Source organism: Notechis scutatus, chromosome 6 (genome assembly GCF_049901735.1).
Source record: "Notechis scutatus isolate UNSWTSFEM ecotype Mainland chromosome 6, rNotScu1.2, whole genome shotgun sequence".
NCBI lineage: Eukaryota > Metazoa > Chordata > Lepidosauria > Squamata > Elapidae > Notechis > Notechis scutatus.
Window position 1 is genome coordinate 47,230,939 of NC_142014.1, and position 22,728 is coordinate 47,253,666.

General features: G+C 34.8%; 1 long non-coding RNA gene across 8 annotated transcripts in view; it reads left to right on the forward strand.

Moving 5' to 3' along the window:
* LOC113431831 (uncharacterized) overlaps positions 1-15,242 on the forward strand; it is a 97,841-nt gene extending 82,599 nt beyond the window's left edge. For 5 of the 8 annotated variants that reach the window (XR_015750087.1, XR_015750088.1, XR_015750091.1 and 2 more), the window contains 5 exons: positions 694-835; positions 3,267-3,369; positions 7,881-8,035; positions 8,141-8,332; positions 13,682-15,242. This is a non-coding gene — a long non-coding RNA (uncharacterized LOC113431831). The remainder of the gene's footprint in view (positions 1-693; positions 836-3,266; positions 3,370-7,880; positions 8,036-8,140; positions 8,333-13,681) is intronic. The other 3 variants (XR_015750089.1, XR_015750090.1, XR_015750094.1) reach the window with 2 other exon arrangements.
* Positions 15,243-22,728: the final 7,486 nt, after the last annotated feature.

A 22,728-nucleotide genomic window follows, 5' to 3' on the forward strand; every position in this document is an offset into this window, starting at 1 on the left:
CAAATTTACAGTCATACAAGTGAGAGGGGATGGGTGATAAGGAATGATAAGAAGATTAATAGTAAAAATACTATTAATAGTAAAAATTAAAATTAAAAATATCTTGGAACAATTAAACAGTGAATACTGGTTTTGTGTTACATTGTGTTACTAAGAAGACATTGCAAAACAAATGTCTTCTTAGTGAAAGAAAATCTTATATTAATTAATCTTCATCAAGGCTTATATGGGTAATGTAATCTGTACTAAATCTTTCTTCATTTAAATTATATGTAAACATAATACTTCTGTATTGTATATATGTCACTGGATTTATTGTACTAGTATCATATATAAATTAAAATCCTTTTCCTTTAAAAAGGTCAAATATACTTATTACATAGAATATATTAATGAAAGTAGTTATGTTAAAAACAGTGACATATTTAAATGAATCAGAAAATGCCAGGTTTCTATTTTTAAAATTCATAGGTCCATCCCATTTATTTTAAAATTTCATACAGAAAAACAGTTATGCATGTGAATTTTACTTATATATTAATCTTAAATTTGTATCACTGAGTCTTTGTCACTTGTATTTTAAAAGAATCTTTAATATTCACAGTATTTTCAAGGAAATTATGAAACATCTGAAAAAAATAGGGTATGGGGTATTTTATCTATCTGCCATGTCTCATCTCTATCTTTCAATAGCAAGTCAATAAAAGTGATTAGAGTTGCCATCTCAGAATGCACACCCTTAAACCATATAACCGTAATACCGAAAAAGGTCCCCAACTCACTCATCTTTTCAAATTACATCCAAACTGTCTGGGGAACTTCTCAGTGACTGGAGGTAAGACAGTTTAATCTTTTTCTCCTGCCTCAAATTTAGCTCACTGGAAATCTTTTCTTTTTCTTTTTTTTCTTTTCCTTATCATAGCCTTGGTGCCTTTCTCATACTGCAATCTATGCATTTAATTTTGGTGTGTCTATCTGTTTTTGTTGCTTTATGCAGCTCATAAGATTTTGCTGTCCTGAAAGCTGCAACTATGAAACTTCCACTGTTTATTCCACTTTAGCATGAGAAATTATGCTGGTATGCTTTTGTTTGGGGTGCCGGGAGGCTTGTTGAATCTGAATGCTTTTAGATTTCATCTTCACCTTATATCACAGCTTTCACCAGCCTGCATGATTTATGCTTCACTTGCTTTCTTTCATTTTATAAAATTCCTTTCATTCTGTTGTTCTGCCATTGCACTTTCCACAAAATTAAGAATGGGGAGAGGGGAAAAGAGGAGTTTAAAGTTTTGTATGTTAAATTTATTTTTCTTTAATTACTATTTTGGGAGTTCAAAATGTGATTGATACAGTGCTTCAGTGGGTAAATGAGTCACCAAAATGAGACACGCAAATGGATGTTACTCAAATTTCTTCCTTTTGTAAGAGAAATGAAATTGAATACAATTTATTACCAGTAAATAGAACTATAGAAATTCAGTGTAGACTTAAAGACAATACAGTTCTTTGTATTCTATGTAGTAAATATTTTTGTATCTTAATGTAGGACAAGAGATCAATGAAAAAAAAACCTTTAGAGACTCATCCATGTACATAACCAATGCTTGTTTCGATGCACTTATCCAATTCAAGCTTTCTTGAATCTTCTGAGTTAGATTGACACTAATTGTACATTTAATCTGTGACTTCCAGTTGTCCACAACCATAACTTAATCTGGACTCTTGGAATTCATGTTTATATATTTGGTGGGGGGGGTCATATATCTGCATATGTGCTTCATCTAATATGAAAGGAATGCAGAATCTTCATTTCTCAAACATTCAGAAGTACTGGTTTTTATGAGAAAAAGGTGCCTCCTAGAAAACTAGAAGCAGTTTCAATACAAGTATCAAACATACAGTATATATGGAATTATTCATACTACTTTATAATTTTTTTATATTTCTGTTTTACGAAACTGGAAATCAATCTATTTCTCATAGTTAATAGGTTACATCTTATTAGCACTGTTTTATTTTCAATCACATCAGTATAGTTCTGTGGAAAGATATAAGATATAAATTGTTTTGAAGAAATTATTTTGGGCTTTGCATGAGAAACTAAAATTCAAATCCATTGCCAAATATTCACTTTTTGAATTTTAAAACAGAACATAATGTTATGTTATATGGAATGCAGACAAAATGTGCACATTATATAGGTAAATGCATTTTATTTTGGACAAAATGCAGGAAAATAAATGTAAATATTTCTGTGATATTGCAGAATATTTTAAACAGATGCAGAAACAATATGGCAGATTTTAATAATAATACTTTATTTGCGGTCACAGACCAAAACACAAGTACAACAAAAGAAGAACATGGGAAAATTAGTCATGAACAATTGGTCACCACTTGACTAAGGGGAATTACAGCGTTCTCCTCTGATGGTTACAGCTCTTTAAAAAAAATTGGAAACCTGAGAAGTGATGTATGAGGAGCCATCCCCTAAACAATATAAGAACAAATTACTAACATTGGGTCTAGAAGGGTCTGTTTCAAGGAGAGACAGTAACTTAGATCTGCCTACGTTATACATAGGGCAATATAAAAGGACATGCTCCACACTTTCAACCTTAGCTCTATCAATATGGCGGATTTTGTGTTTGGCAAAGTAAATCAGACAAAAGCAAACAACAAACTCTTCCATCCCTATCTTTGAAATTGAAGCACCAATAATATATTGGCCATAAATATGGCTATAATCCTGTCAAGCATTTTAAAGATTTGAATTCAGTGTATCTCTTCATTCATAATGTTTGCCATTCCAACCTCATTGTGCTATTGCAGACCTAGCTATGAAATTATAACCCAAATCAAACATAGTTCTGTACATTATTGCCAGTATAACAGCTGTCCTCAAAGGATTGGAAATGAGGAAATCCGGGATTCTCTTAAAATGTAAATTTCATTCAGTGTTTCATTAAACTGTAAATCATGAAAAATGTGTAACGAAGAAATAGTATCAGTATAAGTGAATTTGTGACATTTGTAATTTTGGAGGAAAATGGATTATTGGAAGGCTGAAACTCTGCTACATATGGATTATGCAGAGATAGATCTACGAAAAATAAGTCTAGCCTCACTAATACCAAGGTTGTCTAGTTGCTGAGATCAGTATACAAGTGTGATATAGGATTTGTCCAACAGTTGTAGCCTATTAAAATAATAAGCCATCATTTCTGTATGCCATGATCTCTGCCACTTATTATGTTCATATGCAGTTACCACTGAACCCATTGACCAAGAGAACTTGATATTAACTATTCCAGCTAAAGAATTCAGAAAAAGAAGTTCTCCCAGACATGTGATCTGAAATTCTTGCTGGTAAGGGCATCTTGAGAAATGGTTGTTATTCAGAGCATAATGTCTGTGTGCTTGCAGGTTTTGTGCTGGGATAACAATATATTTGCAGTGTTTAATGCAAACAAGATCTTCATTCAGCTGTATAGTTTTTACATATAGTTAGTGCATGTGAAAGAAAACTGGATCCAAATTGAGGAAGACAGACATTATGTTCCCAATGATGGACTCATAGTGTAAATTCATTGCACAACTTTATGTTTACCATATTAAAAAGATAAGTATGGTAAGAAGACAGCATTTTATCCTCATTTTTGCTATAGGCAATGTTAATCACATTTTGAAATTAGGTACTGAGGGTGCAAATGTCACCATGTAAATTGAAGTTATTCTTCTCTTGCCCTGCAAAAAAAGCAAACTTTCCTTGTATAAATAACCTTTAAGGCTTACTACTGAATATTAACATTTTTCAAAAATAAACAGGAAGCATCTGATTAAATTATAATATAGTGATCTATAGATAATAGTATCTATTATAGTATGATAATAGTATCACAGTACTACTTTCTTTATAGAATTGTCACGTTTATACCTTCTCCCTTCTAGCAAGCCAATCTGTGACAATTTTCAAATGATAATAACACATCAGTATCATAAAAGTACTATGATTTTTGGCCTTCATGGCCATTATGGACCTTCCCCAAGTCATTGTGGGCCCAATGCATAATGGGAAGTTCAAGATTAGACCTGTTTTATTTCAAGACAATTGAGAAGTGGTCTTGTTTTGAAGAGCATTTGTATCATTCCTTTGCTGTGGACAGATCACTTTCCAATTGTTTTTTGTTTAGCACTACCCTAAGGGAACATCCCAGGCAAATGATGGACCTGCCTGCATTCCAGAAGAAACATGGAGTTATCCCAAAGGGTCCAATGGACATTTCAGCTGAGGCCTTAGATACAACCTAGAATAGGCAGGTAGAGATGACATTTAATTGGATCGCCCCATGTAGATTGATTCCTCTTCGCCTGCCAACAGCTTATGGCATTATTAAAAGTAACCCAAATCCTGTTGGGAAGGGACAGGTAGTAGGATCTTCTGTGTGGAATATTCTTACTATTTGTGAGATAAAGGTTACTCAGATTTGTCTACAATTGGATCCTGATTGGACAGGTCTAAATAAGAGGCCTGAAGATCTTGGAGATTATCTGGACTGAGTTTTAATTTATGACCCCTAAGGAAGTGGCTAGGTCTCTCCAGCCTGTTGGCTCAGGGGCCTGTTAGATCATCCTTCTCCTGGATGATGAAAGCCACCTGGGATATAAAATAGAATAGAATACTTTATTGGCCAAGTGTGATTGGACACACAAGGAATTTGTCTTTGTGCAAATACTCTCAGTATACATAAAAGAAAAGATACATTCATCAAGGGACAAGAATCATAAGGTACAACACTTAATGATAGTCATAGGGTACAATAAGCAATCAAATCATACTAGGAAACAGTCAGTAAAAATTGTAAGGATACCAGCAACAAAGTTACAGTCACAAGTGGGAGGGGATGGATGATAAGGAGTGATGAGAAGATTAACAGTAATAGTAGTGCAGACTTAGTAATAGTTGAACAGTGTTGAGGGAATTATTTGTTTAGCAGAGTGATGGCTTTCGGGAAAAAGTTGTCCTAGTGTCTAGTTGTTCTGGTGTGCAGTGCTCTATAGCGTCATTTTGAGGGAAAGAGTTGAAACAGTTTGTGTCTGGGATGTGAGGTGTCTGTAAATATTTTCACAGCCCTCTTTTTAACTCGTTCAGTATACAGGTCCTCGATTGAAGGCAGGTTGGTAGTAATTGCTTTTTCTGCAATCCTAATAATATGACCTATGATTGGGTTAGTGTGATGGTGTTGGTTTCCTTAAGTGAGAAGGTGATCTCTTTGGCTTTCAGAGAGGCTGTGATATTTCTTTTCCTCAAGGAACCATTCCTGGACCCAATGGTCCTGAACAATTATTGTCCAAATTCCAGATATCCCTATTAGGGAAGAATCTAAAGAAGATAATCAGGATTTAGTTCCAAAGATCCCCTGAAGAAGCAGATTATCTTAGTTAAAAGATTTATGTGGGTTTCAGGCCAGGGTTTAGTGTGGAGACAGCATTGGCCATGCTTGTTCATGATCTGTAATGAAACTCGAATTAGATGGTGCTGTAATGATGCATTCATCATGATACTCATTTTTTCAGTTGCTTTCAATACTGTTAGCCACAATAACCTTTAGACCAGTTTCAGAGGTTGAACATAGGAGGTCCCACTTTGCAGTGGTGGTCTTAATCTGCTGCCAGTTTTAATAGGGTTGACAGTAGGGAGAAATTGCAGCTGCAGCTCCTTGCTTGTGGGATGCTACAAGATTCTATACTCTTTCTCCTTAACATCTACATGAAAAGGGCTCTTTTTCAGTACTTCAAACCCAAACTTTGCATTCAGAGGTAACCATTCAGGCTTTCATCTATGTGACATAGTATCTTAAGAGATAGCCTGAGAAAAACCTCTTCCTTAAACCTAGTGATTTTCTGTGTATCATGAGATAGAACAGGGATGTCAAACTTGAGTCATCCCGTGATGTATTGGGACTTTTTTCCCCTTCGTTAAACCAGGTGGAACCAGCACGTGATGTATCCATCCCACAGGCCACGAGTTTTAACACCCCTCAGTTGGAATGATAATCATAGTTTTGTACCATCATATTTGGAGAGGGACTATTTATTCAATGGTAGAAAACATAGTTCATACAGACTCCATAATTCAGTCCTTTGCAAGTCTATTTAAAAGATTTCAGGACTATAGAGATATCTGTACAGGTTATCAGAGTTTATTTATAACAACAGTGTCATTTTAAGTGTCACGCTAATTAAAAAAAATGCCATACAGTCCACAGCAAGTCAAAAAAGAAGAAAGATTTTAAATATAAAAAGTGCAATACAACTTAGGTTTCCCCTGTCCAGTTATTTGTGACTCTAGGGGGCAGTGCTTATCTCCATTTCTTAGCCAATCTTCATTGTCTGAAGATACTTCTGTGGTCATATGGCTAGCATGACTATAAGTCAATGCGCATAGAACCCTGTTTCCTTCTCACCAAAATGGTACCTATTTATCTACTCGCATTTGCATGCTTTCAAACTGCTAGGTGAGCAGGAGCTGGTGTGAGGACAGGAGTTCACCCCCATCGCATGTGCTCAAGTCTTGAATCCTGGGCTCTCGGTTTTCCAGCTGATAAGCTTAATGTTTTTAACTTCTGAGCCATTGCTCTATAGTACAAAACAACTTAAATCATGCTTTATTGACTTATCAATATTAAACTCAGATTCACATTATAAACTTATAAACCAGAATTGTAAAAAGTGAATTCTATTTTTTTGCCACCTCAATAGAAAACAAGGTCATTCATTCACACAGTGGCATAAGGTTTTGTGTATGTACAATTTGCAAATATGTAAAGTAAAACATTTTGCCATCTCTCCAAGTATGATGTGATCAAGAAGCTCTGTATGGAATTAGTATTTATTATACACTCCACTACAACATCTTGCAGTCAGAAAAATAAGACACCATTCTACTGCAGCATCCTATTTGCACTATTCTTACAGTGAATACATACCTTCAGGTAAAAAGCTAGATATGCCACCTAATATTAGCACACAGAACTTAAAGAAGCATACTGCTTACAAATAATATTCTGAAAATTTTCTTTTAAAAATGAAAGCTTTTTCTAAGTAATATCTATAGTTACAGTATTACTATATCTTATTGCCTTTTGCTATGTATCTCTTTACATTGATGCACTGAAAAAGATGCAGGCAACAAACCCATTTTAACAAACAGCTTATTCTCATTAGAACAAGCAGAAAGACAAACAATAGTCTGAATTTGAGTTAAGAAAATATTTTAGGATGCTGCTATAGTAAGGAGACTGATTTTGTTCCAGTTCTTGTATTCATTTTGATCATTAAATAATATATGTTCCAAGTAAGAAATGCATTTATCATTTGAACTGTCCTTGTAATGTTTATAATCTGCATATACAGAGAGAAAGAAAGATTTAAAAAAACTCAAAAATTTCAAAGTATTCATTACTTGCAGTTTCTGATATCTTCTCAATTTCTACAGTCATTTACTATATAAAATACAAGGATAGCCAAATCCATTGATATGTTGCATTCAAAATATGTGTATATTTCTGTTTTTCCCCACACACCAATACACAAGCAGAGAACAGAACATTAGGAAAGAGACAATACCTTACCAACTACTTAGAAAACAATACAATTCAGACTAAGAAGAATTACTGTCTAGCGGATGCAATTTCTCTCTAGTTTAAAAAGCAGATGTGTTTTTGTAAAACCCTATGAATGTGGCAGACCTACCTACAGGTGGAAGAAAAAGAACACCCCTTGTTTTGTAATAAGGGGATTTTCAATTTAAAAGCGAGAGAGGGCCTGTTGTGTGAAGTCTGGTTATTACATTCATTGTATTCTGTCTCGCTCACTAGGAGGCTAATAATGAAGGAGTCAGTAAAAGAGCCAGTGCCATGAGAGTTATCTCATGGCCCCAGATGCTGGATAAGTTGAAGAAGGCAGAAATCACTTCTGGATGACATTCAGGTCTGAATGATGATTTGAAGAAGAAAAGACTATTATTTCCAAGGTAAACAGGCTGTTTCATCCATCAGCAGTATATAATGGTCTAAAATATGTTTACATGCAGGCTTAGAAAGTTCATTTTATCACATTTTTTTCCCCTCTCTGACAGCTTCAGCAATATATTCCTGAAACAAAAGATCCACTTCAGACTCTGCCACACCTAAAAAGAAGCTTTGGGGAAATTGCCAGGCTCAAGTATGATGAGAGAATTACCTACAAAGCAGAAAATGAAAAAGGGCACATGGATACTGTGGATACTTCTGTAAAGTGCCAAAGATCTCGTACCGATATGTCTCACAAGGTGAATATTCTTAGAGTTACTTATGACATTGAAATCCAACAATAGCTTTCTCTTTTAGGAGCAAAGAATTTAAGCATATTTACACCAGCATATTTCTAGACTAAAAAGCTGTCAGAACATTTGTCACTGTGTTGACAGGGAGATGTCATCCTAATGCTGTTTTATGGCAACTAATTTAATATATGCAAATGTGCACAAGTAGCCCTCAGAAGGCTCTCAGAGTGAGAGACCAAATAAATGTGTGTGCCTATATGAATGTGTGTATGTGTCTTTGTACACGTCTTTGCTTCTTTGTGGTAATGTTTGTGTCATTTACAGACTACATTTTCAAAAGGAGGCTTAGAGTTATATTGTAGTTTCAGGTTTCCCTAAAGCAAGTAAAATATACAAATGCATATAAGCTGAGCTTCACGACTGAATTTTAATCTTTAATACGCATGTAGTAAGGACATGTAAATGACATACCTAGCAATATATTAAATCAGTTTTCAGTGAAGCCAGAAAATTTCACTGATTTCCCACCCCCCCACCCCCCAAATGCTTTATTTTTGTCCACATAATCAGAGCAAGCTTTTTGACATCCTATTTGGAAGATAGTATTTTTATTTTTTGTGAAATATGCAGCTTATTCCTCCTTAATAAATCAATGAATAAAGCTGCTTTTTATTATTAGTGTCCTATAGGTCTTTATGTCTTCCTTTTCATTTTCAGCCTGCAGTTGAGAGAAATAATTTCCTTCCTAGCCTTATAAAAGACTGACATTGCTGTGTAAAAGTATTGAAATGAAACTTTAACCAAGGGCTATATTTCTCAAATCGACCCCAAGAATAAAACAATTGAATTGGCTAAAATCCAATTTTTGGATGGGAATTTTGTTTGGCTGAACTGAAGTACAAAACCCACAAAAGTTATCTCTTTTCCTTCTCTTGCCAAAGTTAAAAAAATTTTTTCTTGAATCTTATCTAAGCCATGTAATATCACCATGCCAACCTAGGATTAATCTTTAGAAGAAGGCCCAAGCTGGAATGAGAACACTGAGCAATTCTCTGCTGATTTCCATGAAAATGTTTAAAATGAGCTTAAGTCTCTTTATTGATGATCGTGAATTTCGAAATAGAAATTAGATTTAGATTTGTTTCCTGACATTTTTTATGAATCTTATGACATTGTATTATAAAATATGATTTATAATTTTTAAAAATAGTACGACTAATATAGATCTAACAGTGGATTAACTTCCATAAACTACATAAGGTGCTAAAATGAAATAAAAACAATATTTTAGAACATTAAAAGAACAAACATAATATAACCCAATATTATAAATAATGGGCTTATCAGGAATAAATGTTCCTCATCCACCTCCTGCCCACCTAGTAGTTTGGAAAGCATGCAAATGTAACTAGATCAGTGCTGTCAAACTCACGGCCTGTGGGCTGGATGCCTCACATGCTGACAACGCCCCCACCCGGTTTAGCAAAGTTGGAGGAAGTCCTGATATGTCACGTGACGCTGCTATGACAATGCAAGTTTGAACTAGATGAATAAGTACCATTTTGGTGGAAAGGTAACAGTGTTTCATGTGCCTTAGGGTATAGTCAGACTGGCCACATGACCATAGAAGCATCTTCAGACAACCCTGTCTACTTTAGCTAAGAAGCAGAGCTGAGTACTGCTCCTTAGAGTAAGACATGACTAGATGAGGGAAACCTTTACCTTTATTAAGCTTTATCCTATAAAACAAGGATGAAAGAATTATGGGATTTCCCTTGTGTAATTATACAGTAGTTCCTTATATCTAATGCCATTGCTCTGCTGTATTAGTAATTCAGCAGTTGCTAAAGAGCCTCTGGTTTTAAAACATCATAGAATTGTAAAACAGTAGGATTTTGGAGAGGAAAATAGCAGGCACCTTGGAGAGCATCTAGCATTTAGTGCAGTAAGTTTGTAGTTTATTGTTAGCATCACAAACAAAATAAAAACATATATAAAAAGATGAAGTGTTTGTCCATATTTAAAACATATTGAACATTTTTGGGAGTGCATTAATCTGGACCTAATCAGTGACTATTTGTCCTGCCAAAATGCAGTTGAATGAAAATGAAATAAGGTTTCATATGCAGTCTTTAAATCATTTGCATGTTTTATGCATGATAATTTAATTTATTTATGCACTACCTTTCATTTATGAATTTCCTGTTCTCACTTGTATTAACCATATTGTCCTAGAAAAGAAATAGATTTGATAGGCAGCCAGAGAAGGGTAAGAAAACAATAAAATGGAGTAGATTTTCCATTGTAATTATTAACAACAATTAACAAGATAATTATTTTGCTAAGGTTAGTATCAGTTATTTAAAGTAGTACAGACTCTTTGAAGCATTTTAGATATTCTTTAGCACATGCTGTATAGAAAGATAGAAAGAAAATTATTTCCAAAAATATTGAATGTAAGACCTTTTCTTTTCAATGAACCTAGAGACCTATGTCATTGGCCTATTAGCAGGAAAAACACATAGTATTTGATTATTTGAAGTACTTTATTTCAGAATTTATGAATTCATAGCTTGATTTTGGAAACAACAGCTTTATTTCTTCAGCAGGATACGTAGGTGCTAGAATTTTCATGGATTTGGATATAGATGAAGGTGCTATGTGGTGTGTTTGAAAGTAATATATTTTCATCTCAGCATTATCACCTCTGTGTAAATCAGAAGTGCTCTAGTTCAACTTTTTTTATTTCAAACGTGTGAAATTTGAGCCAGCAGGACCATTGGTTATACTGACTGGCAATTTGGAAGCCATAGACAAAAGACATCTAGAGAGTACCTCTTTGGGACTGTTGTCTGGGTAGCACTCTCTGACTCAAATGTTTGAGCTGTTTGCAGTGTCCATTTAAGGAAACTAAACAGGAAAGCGTTGAGGATGCTTACAAGCTTCCAAAGATACGTTTGTAGTTGTTTTGTCTTTTGTATGTCTGTTCTAGTGCTATTTTTTGTGGTGTCCTGTCTATTCAGTGAATTCAGTGGTTGTGTGTGGTGACTGTCTCCCTATCTGTTCAGTTAGCAATCTCTCTGAAGCTTAAATTGCTGTTAATTTGTGACAGGGCGTTTTTTAAACAACTGCAATATAGTTTTGAAATGTTGAATAATGTAGCATGAAATTCTCAGTTAGTTTGGAAATGATTGTGAAATCATGTGAAGAAAATCAGTATGGCATCTGATCAAGATAAATTCACTCTAGTGTTTTATGGCTTTTTATTCCTATGTGATAGTAATAAAGTCTCATGTAGGGATGGAAGCCATGAAATACATTGTGAAAAATCATCAACTAAGATGAGCCATCAGAATAGAATCGTTATAGGACTAGAGCTGCTAACAATTATTGGAAAATGGAGTATTTGTTTTGTTGCCTTTTATGTTTGCCCTGTTTCTTCATTGCTTCATTCTTAGAGTTGGAAAGAAAGGGAAATAGTTTGTAATAATATAATTCATTTTAAGTCAGCATCAATGCTTCATATTTTAACATTTAATTTTGGTTATTAAAATGAACACTGTGCATGAAACATTGACTTACGTATATTGATCAAATAAGCCATTAATGGTATTTATCAGGTCCAGGTTTCTTTACTCCCATACTCCGGAAATGATCCTGAACTGAAGCAACAATTCCAGCATGGTGTATTGACATGATTTTTCCCCTAAATTCATACTCTATTCTTTCTGGCATTATATGTATTCTTGGAAGCAGTGGTTTGGGAACAGTAGAATGCATAGGAACTAAAGCGCAGCCACTTCATTGTGTTTGCACTTCTTTGAATGCATGATTTGAATGACATTTGAAATAACCATTCCACAATTTCTCCAGTATTGCTGAAATCATGCTTGGACAGATTATTAAAAGAGAATATCTTACATGTTCCTTATCATGTGCACAATATCATATGTGTGATATATGTGATTCTGTTTCTATGGATACAGTAATCTGTCTTGTGACAAGTAGAGAGCCCACCTCCCCAACTTTTTTTACATCTACTTCTTCATAGAAGCTATAGGACTGAATTTGAAAAGCACCTCCATCTCTATTACTCCCCGCAATTAAAAGACTCAACAATTTTATTTCCACATGTCTTTCCATAGTCAATTGTTTTGATGATGCATTATCCTGAATTGAAATATATTTTGTATTGCATAACACAAAACAATTTAGAATCAAATTTTGTAATTATTAACATAAAAACTAATATTTTTAAGAGGTACATATCATCCTGATTTCACCTATTCCTTAGTTAGGACATTTAAAATCGGAGCCTGTATATATTTACATTTGTATTCTTTATATATAACAGCATAGAATTGATGCAGTGTGCCGCTGTATTACAGAATCTTGGTACCTGTATGTGTGGGTATGTGTGTGATGATGATGATGATGATGATGATGATGGTGATGATGATAGTAATGAGGGTTATATACTTATTATATTGATAATCATAATGATAATAATATATTAATAATAATAACATCTGTGCTGATGATATTACCTAATTTGGGTAATGAAATATCTGCAAGAAAAAGAACCAAACTCAGAAAGCCCCAAGGACCCCTCATTTTAAGTCTGCGCTACAAATATTCTTCTTTATTAGATGATAGTAATCTTTTCCTAATGCAAATCCAATTCCTATGGTGCTAGTTCTCATAGAAAAGAAAGTATTCTGGGTATTCCTTATCATTTCTCTTTTGAATAAATGTTCTGTAGCTTTAGGATCATAATTTTCATTGGGAAAATGGCTTATTTTGTTATGAAGAAAGAATATTAGAGCCTAATTAAGTGCATCTCCCAACAATTTCCTTTTTAGTTTTAAATAAGTTTTGTTAAGGTGAATATATATTTAATGAAACAAACTTAATCAAATTAAATACATTATATTTTAAATGCAGTGATATGCACAGTTTATCTTGAATTAAACTAGAACAATTCCTTGTAGCAAAACATACAAACAATATACTGCTATATTCATGAGTGGGTATGAGAAATGAGGAAGAGGGACATAATTCACAATAATTGGAAAATTGTTTAGAAGTGTGGCTATAAGTCTTCTAGGACTAAAGTGAAGGCAAAAGTGACTTTGTAAGCAGTTGTCTCTATTCTAGTTATACAATAGTGAAAATTAAGCAGCCATTATCCTTTCTGTTTCGACAGCCAAAGCATGATTTAGTGGAATAGGAAGATTTTAGCATAGAGGAATGCAAGTATTTGCATAAAGAAATAATAGAAGCTTCTTCCTCTCAGCTTACTTGTGGATATTCTCAAGCTCTTTTTTGTTCTTCTTTTCTCTCTCTTTAATTTAGATCCATTGGCTCTCAACAAAACCTGAAAAGGAATTGCTCCAGTTAAGTGAACTAGATATCAAATTACAGATGAACTGTCTACCTCTGTCAGTATTAAGAGTTACGCTGCACAATATTCAAGGACACATCTTTACTTCACCAAGCTGTTGAAGCTGTTTAATTCATCTGAAGATAAAGATGCCATGCAACTTGTTTGCCATCAAAGTTATTTTTGGAACGTGTAACCGATAATTACTACCACAGATTGTTTGGTGGCCATCCGCTAATTTATTACTTTTTATAGTTGCATAGAATGATGGGAGGAACCAGGGGGGGCCTTGCCATCAGACTGATTGATCTGATTCTTTCAGATGTTGGTGAGGAAGGACGGCATGCTCCAAAACCAAGCTCATTTGTTTACCTGTTTATCGGTGCAGTCTGCCACTCCTTGCTAACCAGTTCCTCCCTCACTCTCTGCTATGATCAGTGTCTTCTAGAATGACAAACTAGGCAATGATATTCCTTTCATCTTCTCCAGGCTGAAATTCCTTGTTCTAAATATTTCTTCTCAATGAGGCATTGAGAGCCAACACATAAAGCAACACAGATGACTAGTTTCCACTGTGCCTTATTCTGAACACTTGGCAAATGTCTGCTTGATTTTACCCTGCCACAGCTAAGAACTATAGATTATTATATATTAATATGAATAATAGTATATTACTATTGTGTTTTAATATGCTCTTCTGAAATAAGAATCATTTTTCTTTTCTTCTCTTCACATTGTGTGGGTATAGAACAGAATTTGCAACTATGATATTTTATCAGGAGATACTCCCTGGAAGTACTCTAATGATGTGCATGCCTTCAAAAGGAAATTAGTTGAAGAGGCTTAAATTTCAATATTACATCATAACTTATCCTGAAGATAATTTGTTTAAACTACGTAAGTGTAATCCAGGAACACCAGTAAATGAAATACAGCAGTACGCTCTGAGAATAGCAGGAGTAACAGGGAACTATGCTTTATTGTTATTTGATATAACAGTGAATTACAATAATTTATGACCATGGAACTAGCTGTGCAATGACCTTGAAGGACTGAAAGAATACAGGGAATGTTCTTTTTGAAGAAATAAATACAAATGCAAAGCAATCAACCCTACCTATATTCAAGAAATGCAAGGATTTTTAATTTGGCCATGAGATAATATATTTTGAAAAAAAAAAAATATGAAGAATGCCCAAATTACCACAATTACTATAAGCTGTTGTAAATGGATATTATAGCTATTGTTCCAATTAAGAAAACATATTTAATATGTACTACTTGTGATTGAAAAAAATGCATAATATTCAAAGCCAGATTTTAAAATTCAGATTATTTTTCAGTTTTCTAAATTCTCTAAAATACTGTCTTGTCCTCTTATTTATTTAATAAATGCAGCTATTGTTGACTTTTGAATTGTAAATTATTTTCTACCATTATCTTTAATTATGTAATAATATATAACTTTGAAATAAATATATTTTTATGAAATCCAATCAGTGTATTATTACAATAAATAATCCTTGTATTAAATACAGACAGTGTATTATTGTTAAGTTTAATTATATAAGCAGAACTTTGTGAGTTAGGCGATATCAAAGGTATCTGTAGAAAAGCATTCCTCTGACTTTCTCCTAACATCTCTCAGCCAGAAGATGATGAAGTGTAAAATGACTTACCTAGCCATTAATTTGACATTAATATTGTGTTCTGCATGTTACACAAGTTTGCCCTACTCAAGGGACTAGGATGATTTTATATTCTATCCGAATACATTTATTGAAATGTGTCTGTGTGATATAAAAAAAGGTTGCATATTCAATAAGCACGTGTAATATATTCCCTTTTATGCCTTCATAAACAGGTAGGAGACTGAGAAGAAAAATGCAACCAGCAGTGATGTCAGCAAAGTGCCAGGGCCGCTAAAGTCAGCTTTTCCAGTTTAAGCAATCATTGCAAGAGACGACAGTTAGGGCAAAAGCTGACGGGAGCAGCAGTAGAGGAAGAGGTGGTAGAGCAGTTGTTCCTTCAATCATACCCTTTGCCCTTCTGCACTGCCCTTCTATTATGTTCTCACTTCAGTCCTATTATTAAACATTCAAGTAGGTATTGTCACTTCTGTGAAGACCTTTATTCAAAAATCTGTAGTATATCTGATGCTTAAAATGAAAGTGGAACATCCAGTCAGAGATTGCTTACAGTTTGGGAGGGGGAGGGGGAAGAATTGAAGAAGAATATGAGGAAAAATGAAAAAAATGATGTAATATTCATTCATTCATTTATTTTGTAATTTACAAATAATAAGGTGGCGAAATATCCAACAAACCTTCCTCTTCCTATTTTCCCCACAACAATAACTCTGTGAGGTAGTTTGGGCTGAGAGAGAATGACTGACCAATACCATACAGTGGGCTTTCATGTATAGGCAGAATTTGAAATCATGGTTTCCTGTTTTCTAGCCCAACCCTAATCCTAATCCTCATCTTAACCACTAGCCAAACTGGCTTTATTTGTATAGTTGGAAAAAAATTGAGAAAACTTCTACATTGTTTTAGGAATTATATTAAAGATTTCCAGAAGAGTTATCAGCGTTTGTTTAGTTTGTCTTGAGATAAAAAGTCTTAATCTGACATTTGCTAATGACATGAAATAACTATTGCATGTGTCCTCTCAACTTGCTTTTCTTTTTTCTTTTTGTAAATTTTATTTGAGTTTTCACAAAGAGAAAAAAAAATACAAATAAAACATCTTTTTTGAAAGTAGCGTAATCCCGGGTTACATTTCTTCGTACAGACACAAATTCAGGTTCATGCTCATTTTTATATTCTATTCCATATCTTATTACTATTTTACATTTTCTGCATAGCTTCTCCCCTCTTTTAATTTTCTCAATTTTATTTTAATTATCTCATCTCAATTCAAATCATTGTATTTATATTTTTTGTCTGTCCTGTTTCAATTATCTATTATCTTTTCTCATTAAACAAAATTTCTCCTGTAGTTACTGATTGGAGTATGACGCCTTTATATCTTTTCACTAAAGTTGTAACATTCAATATAATACATAACTTCCATTCGGATTCTGCTTGGTACATTATTAAAATGCACACTGTATTCTTAAAAAAAGAAAAAAAATATAAATGTATAATATAATTAAAACAACATTCCATTCCAATTCAATTCTATCATTAATATTAATATTCATTAAAGTCTTAACATCTTTAACATTACTTTTCAATTAAATATCATACTTCTATGGGAACAATTATAAGCTTTCCATAGTTAATTTCCCCCCCCTCTTCACTTATATTTTATAAAACATTAACTAATTAAAATGTTCCCGTTCCTTCCTAATTCAATTTTCTCATTTATTTTATTTCATTTATTTTATTCACAAACATTTCACTAAATTACACTAACTATTTTATCCCTCATTTTTAATCATACGTTGTTTCCAATTTTCTAAAGTTATTTCTATTACTAATATAACAATACAATCTTATGTACCTTTACAGAATCCTTTTTCAGTTAGATTTTCACCCATTATCTCTAAATAGGTCCTGTTTCTCTATATCTTGCTCCAGTCCTTTGTAACTTCTTTTCCTTTCCTTCCCTCTCTTCTTCTCTCTCCCCCTTTTACCCCCTTGTCTCTCTGCCTCTATTTCTCTCTTCTGTATTCCCTTTTTCTGTTGCTTTCCAGTATTATACTTATTTTTCAAATTATTTTTCTTTTCTTTGGTTGTTTTTTAAGTCTTAAATTCTCCATTCTCTTTCCCCCCTTTCCTTTTTCTTCCCCACATAAAATTGCTTGTTCATTAAAGATGGCTTCTTCTTTGTCCCAGTCTTCTTGTTTTGCAGTCTTGTTGTTTCTCATAGTTCCAAATCTCCATTTCTAAGAATTGAAAAACGAAGCCAAAAGAACCCTTCCCTTCTTGTGCATCTTCTTTGTACTTTTTAAGTTCCATTTTCAATTCATTCAGAAGTGGTGCCATTGTATAAATTTTTAAACAACCACCCGATTGATTTTAGTCATTCAAATATAATAACCAAGAATCCAAAGATCACCAAATAATCCAAATACACGCAAGCTGTTTCTTTTTTGCTCTTTTTTTTCACTTTCTCTTCCTGGGGTTACTATTTAGTTGCAAAGTTTCAGTTAAAATGTATCTTTTAGAAGTCTTGTTGAAGTTTCACGGTAGATTCTTTTTAATTCCAGGCAGTCTCCTCCCTCTTCCAGATCCTGCCCTTATTCTTTTTCTCTCCCTTTCTGCTTATGAAAAAGAAAATTTTTAATCTTTATTATCCCTTTGGCATTTTGTTTTATTTTCAGCTTAATTGCCTATTGATGTCAAAGTGAATTTTTCCAATTTCTTATTTAAGTCTCTTAGTTGTCAGTATAGGGAAGGAGAGAGAAGAAAAAAAAAGCCAAACCTTTCCCTTTTCACTTTCCTTCGCTGCTTCCGACTCTTCTTTAGGAGTGATGTTATTTTTTGTAAGTTTAAATTCCAGGATACCTTAGTTGTTGCTTTTAGAATTTAACCCGGTCAGCCAAAACTTTCACTTCTTATCTTCCTCCTGCACATTCTTTTCCAGTTGAGTTCTCCTTTGTGGTGGCCATTTCTGACCACCGCTGCAACCGCCTTTGGAAAAGGGAGTAATGGCCAGCTGAGGAGGAGAGATGCGGCTCTTCTCAACCCTGCTGGCGGTCTCCCCCCTCTTCACCACCTCTATGGGGTGGCTTAGCCCCGAAACCGGCCAGCTCGGGGCGCTCCAGTGGCGAGCCCAGACAGAAACTGCACACGATCGCGGATTTCTGTCTGTCGCCGAAGCCCTTCAAACCGGAAGACCCTCAACTTGCTTTTCAAAGTATATGACTGAAAGTTGGAATAACAGTCTTTTCACTCATACTAGTTTGGATTGTGAAATAACTTTGATGTACATTTGAACTCTTGAGCTTTGCTTTCTTCAAACTTTACAAATACTCCATCATCGGGTTGTAGAAAGATCACTTGAAAGACTGAAAGAAAGTGTTGGGGTTCAACAGATGGCAAAGACTCAATGCAATTCGACAGATTACTGTAAGATATTGTTTCTCATTGCTGCCAATCTGCTTCAAGAGATTCCACACAATAAGAAAACTGATTAAAGAAATGTCCTGTGCCAAGGAGCTGTCAAGCTATGAACTTACATACGTTGTGAATATGTAATATAACACTTCATTTTAACACTTTCTTGGAAATTAATTAATAAAGGAATCCTTATTAAGCACCTAGTTTGTATGGTTACATTTAATCCATTCCTCCTGTTATATTTAAATTACTATTTAGTGGTATTTTTAGAGAGATCCTGAGGACTGCAATCAAGGTGTTCAGGGACTTCACGCAACCTCAAATTCTATACCTCTACTATCCTATTGTGTAAAAAGTAGTGCGTAAGATTCCTGATTTGCCACTTTCAGATATAAGTATAGAAGGAAGTGTTTACAAGGTAGATAAATCATTTTTTCTCTCTCTTGAGCCAACTTTTTTTTGAATAGAATACAATAGAATAGAATACCTTTATTGTCATTGCATTCCATGAATACAATGAAATTTGAAAGCTCCTTTTTGATAGGAACTATGAAGCAAAAAACCACATCCCAGCAAGATTGGCAAAGCAACTATCATATATAAACGGGAAAAACTCCACACTCAGTAGTACTGATAATGTTACCTAGTTGGGTATTAAAATGTCTGCAAGCAAAAAACCAATGTCAGAGAGCACCAAGGACTCCATAATATCATAAAGTGACTAACAGAAGTAGGTCAAGTGTTGTCTTGGAGAAGGCTTATTAAGTGGATTATTTTCATTCCACCTTCCTGGAATTAGAGTTCAACATAAGTGCCTGGTCATCAAATCATTAGCAGTCATGATCTCCCGACTATTGCTGCTTAATAACAGAACAGCCTTTATAATAGGGCATTCGTCATCCACAATTTTGCCATGAATGGCAGAGTCAATCTGGAATGTATTAAAACACAGATGGGCATGGATGTGGGGTGAGAGTCCTCTCAGAAATGTCCTCACCAGGGCTTGAAGTACATGTGAGTTGTGGTCCAGAGCTAGTGTGTGGGAGTGGTCATTATCTTGGAAGCTCGTAATGCTTCTAAAAATGCTTGATGAAAGACCTTGTTTGTGAAATGTAGCTCTATGGAACTGATGGGATTGCTGCTGTTTCCTTCTGTGTAACAGTTGAGTTGCTTAACTTTGTGACTGGGTTGATAGGGAAACTTCCCAGACTGAGTCATGGGAGATTTCAATCTGCCTTCTTGGTTCTAAAGTCTGAAGCAGCTTGGAAGTTCATTACTATCTTGGCAACACGACCTGATGACTGAGGACTTAATACAAAAGGAGTCACAGGTTGGGTGTGGGGTTTGTCTTGGAGAAAGGACAAGGTGATATGGGAATAAAGTATGTTATTTGTCCCTTGTCAAAGCTAGATCACTCTGAAATGTTCAGTATCTGCTTCTCCTTCAGGGAAGACTACTTTGCTTAGACCATCCCTATGCCTGATGAACCATACTCAGTTTGAGAGGGTGGTTAGAGAAGTATCCGAGAATCTGTTGTACACCTGGCCTAAGGCCTTAGTTATAAGTTACTAAGTTATATTATATTAGTTTTATAGATATGATATTGATCCCTTTCAGGTTTCAAGTCTGAAACATCATTGACATGGCATTGGAGTGTATGTATCCTACCCTTTCTTAATTTCATAGCAGCTTTCAATATCACCAATGATGGTATCCATTTGGAGTTGCCCAGGTGGTTAGATGTAGAAGACATGGTGTTTCAATGTTCTTCTTCTCCTGGGACCTTTTCTAGTCAGTGATGGGTAGAGATCTAGCCCTCAAACTTTGCAGGGTACGTCATAATTTCATGTTTACTTTCCTCCCATTAAATATTCAATCAGCTATTCTCCCTAGATATATGTGTTTTCAATCTCAGGAAGTTTAAAAGCCAGCCATGCTATGGAAAGATAGGGAATTATAATCTCCAAACATAAAATGCATGGAATTGGGAATGCTGCAGTAACATCTATAAAAATTAGGGAATCCTGCTTCTGTTAAAAAGTGAAGCCTCTCTCAGGTATCCAAATTTATCTTTTTTTAATTTTTACATCAACAGTTATGCAGAAAATGAACTTGAGGTGATTGCAATTGTGACACACACTTATTACAGTAAGATTAGCGTCATTGTTTAACTCTCAAATTATGAAATTTACTACATGCTTAGTTATCATTGGTAGACCTGTTGTAGTGGCGCAGTGGAACCATGGTAGCACAATGGTTAGAATGCAGTAGGCTACTTCTGTTTGGCAGTTCGAATGTCACAAGCTCAAGGTTGACTCAGCCTTCCATCCTTCCGAGGTTGGTAAAATGAGGTGCCAGATTGTTGGGGACAATATGCTGACTATGTAAACCATTTAGAGAGGACTGTGAAGTGGTATATCAGCCCAAGTGCTATTGCTATCATTGGTAGATCTGCTTCCAAATCAAAGTTTTGAGATGATGATGATGATGATGATGATGATGATGATTAATTACACAGTCAGCCAGATGTTCAGACTGGGTTCGGCATTTTTTTCACAAATACAAATCTCATTCATATTTTAAAAGTGCATTGGCATCGATAAATATATATATTATATAAACCTTATTATATGCATCTTTTCTTTATATACATCAACACATATCTGTTGTATCTATATTTGTTTCTATCTACATACCTTATATTTTATGTGTCTATCATATTATTCTCTTAAGGCCTCTTAAATTAGTTACATTATTCTAATCTTATTTTTTATATCTATTCTCTAACCATCCATACCATTTATGCCATATTGCATAATATTCAGAGTTCCCCTCTTTCATTTCTAATGTAAGCATGTTCATTTCCACACATTCCAGTATTTTGTATATAATTAACTCGTCTGGGGGGATGTTAGGTCCTTTCCACATTTGTGCAAAAGCTATTCTGGCTGCTGTCAGAATATGCAAAATAATGTATTTTATCTTTTTGGGGAATTGATCTGTAATTATTCCTAATAGGAAAAGTTCCAGTTTAAGTTCAATTTGATATTTGGTAATTTCTTGCAGCCAATTTTTTATTTTAATCCGGTATTTCTTGGTCTCGGGGTATAAGCCACCACATATGATAGAACAGCGGTCACCAACTGGTGGGCTGCGGCCCACTGGTGGGCCATGAGAAAATTTTGGTGGGCCGCACAGAAATCTTACCCTCAGAGCACCCCCCGAAACCAATTAATCCAGGCTGCACAGAAACACAAGGCTGCGCCACCCACATGGCCCACGGGAACCCTCCCTGCCCACTCACTCCTTACCTGGCAAACTTGCCTGCTAAGTTGCTATTTTTCCTTTTTCCGATTATCCGCTGTTCTGCTGTGCCGGGAGATTTAGATTAGCTAGGAAGCAGGAAATGGTTGGATTTCTTGCTTTCTAGCTAGTCTTTAGTTCTTCGACTCTGCTTTTAAGCATAGTCCTTCCTTAGGACTGAAGGTTCTATTATTCAGTGCAGACTCACGGCAAGCAAATTTGAGACACTGAGCTAGCCAATGGCAGATAGACAGATCACTGAATGATTCTGTGAGCAACTCAATCTGCCTGCCTGCTTTGCCTGATTTTGGGTAAAAGTTGCTCTTTTTTAAATAAAAAATTCAATATTTATATAAATATTTATAATATTTACATACAAGCCATGCCCAGCCAGTCACATGACCATCAAGCCACAACCACAAATTAGGCCACACCCACAGAACCAGTTAGTGGTCCCTGGGATTTAAAATGAGTTTGGTGATCCCTGAGGTCCAAAAGTTTGGTGACCCCTGTGATAGAAGGCACTGTCATTTTGTTCACATTTCCAACATTTTGGACTTGTATTAGGGTATATCTTAGTCAATCTCGTTGGGACGAGGTGCCACTGGTAAACATTTTGTATAAGTTTTCCTTGTATGCCATAGATG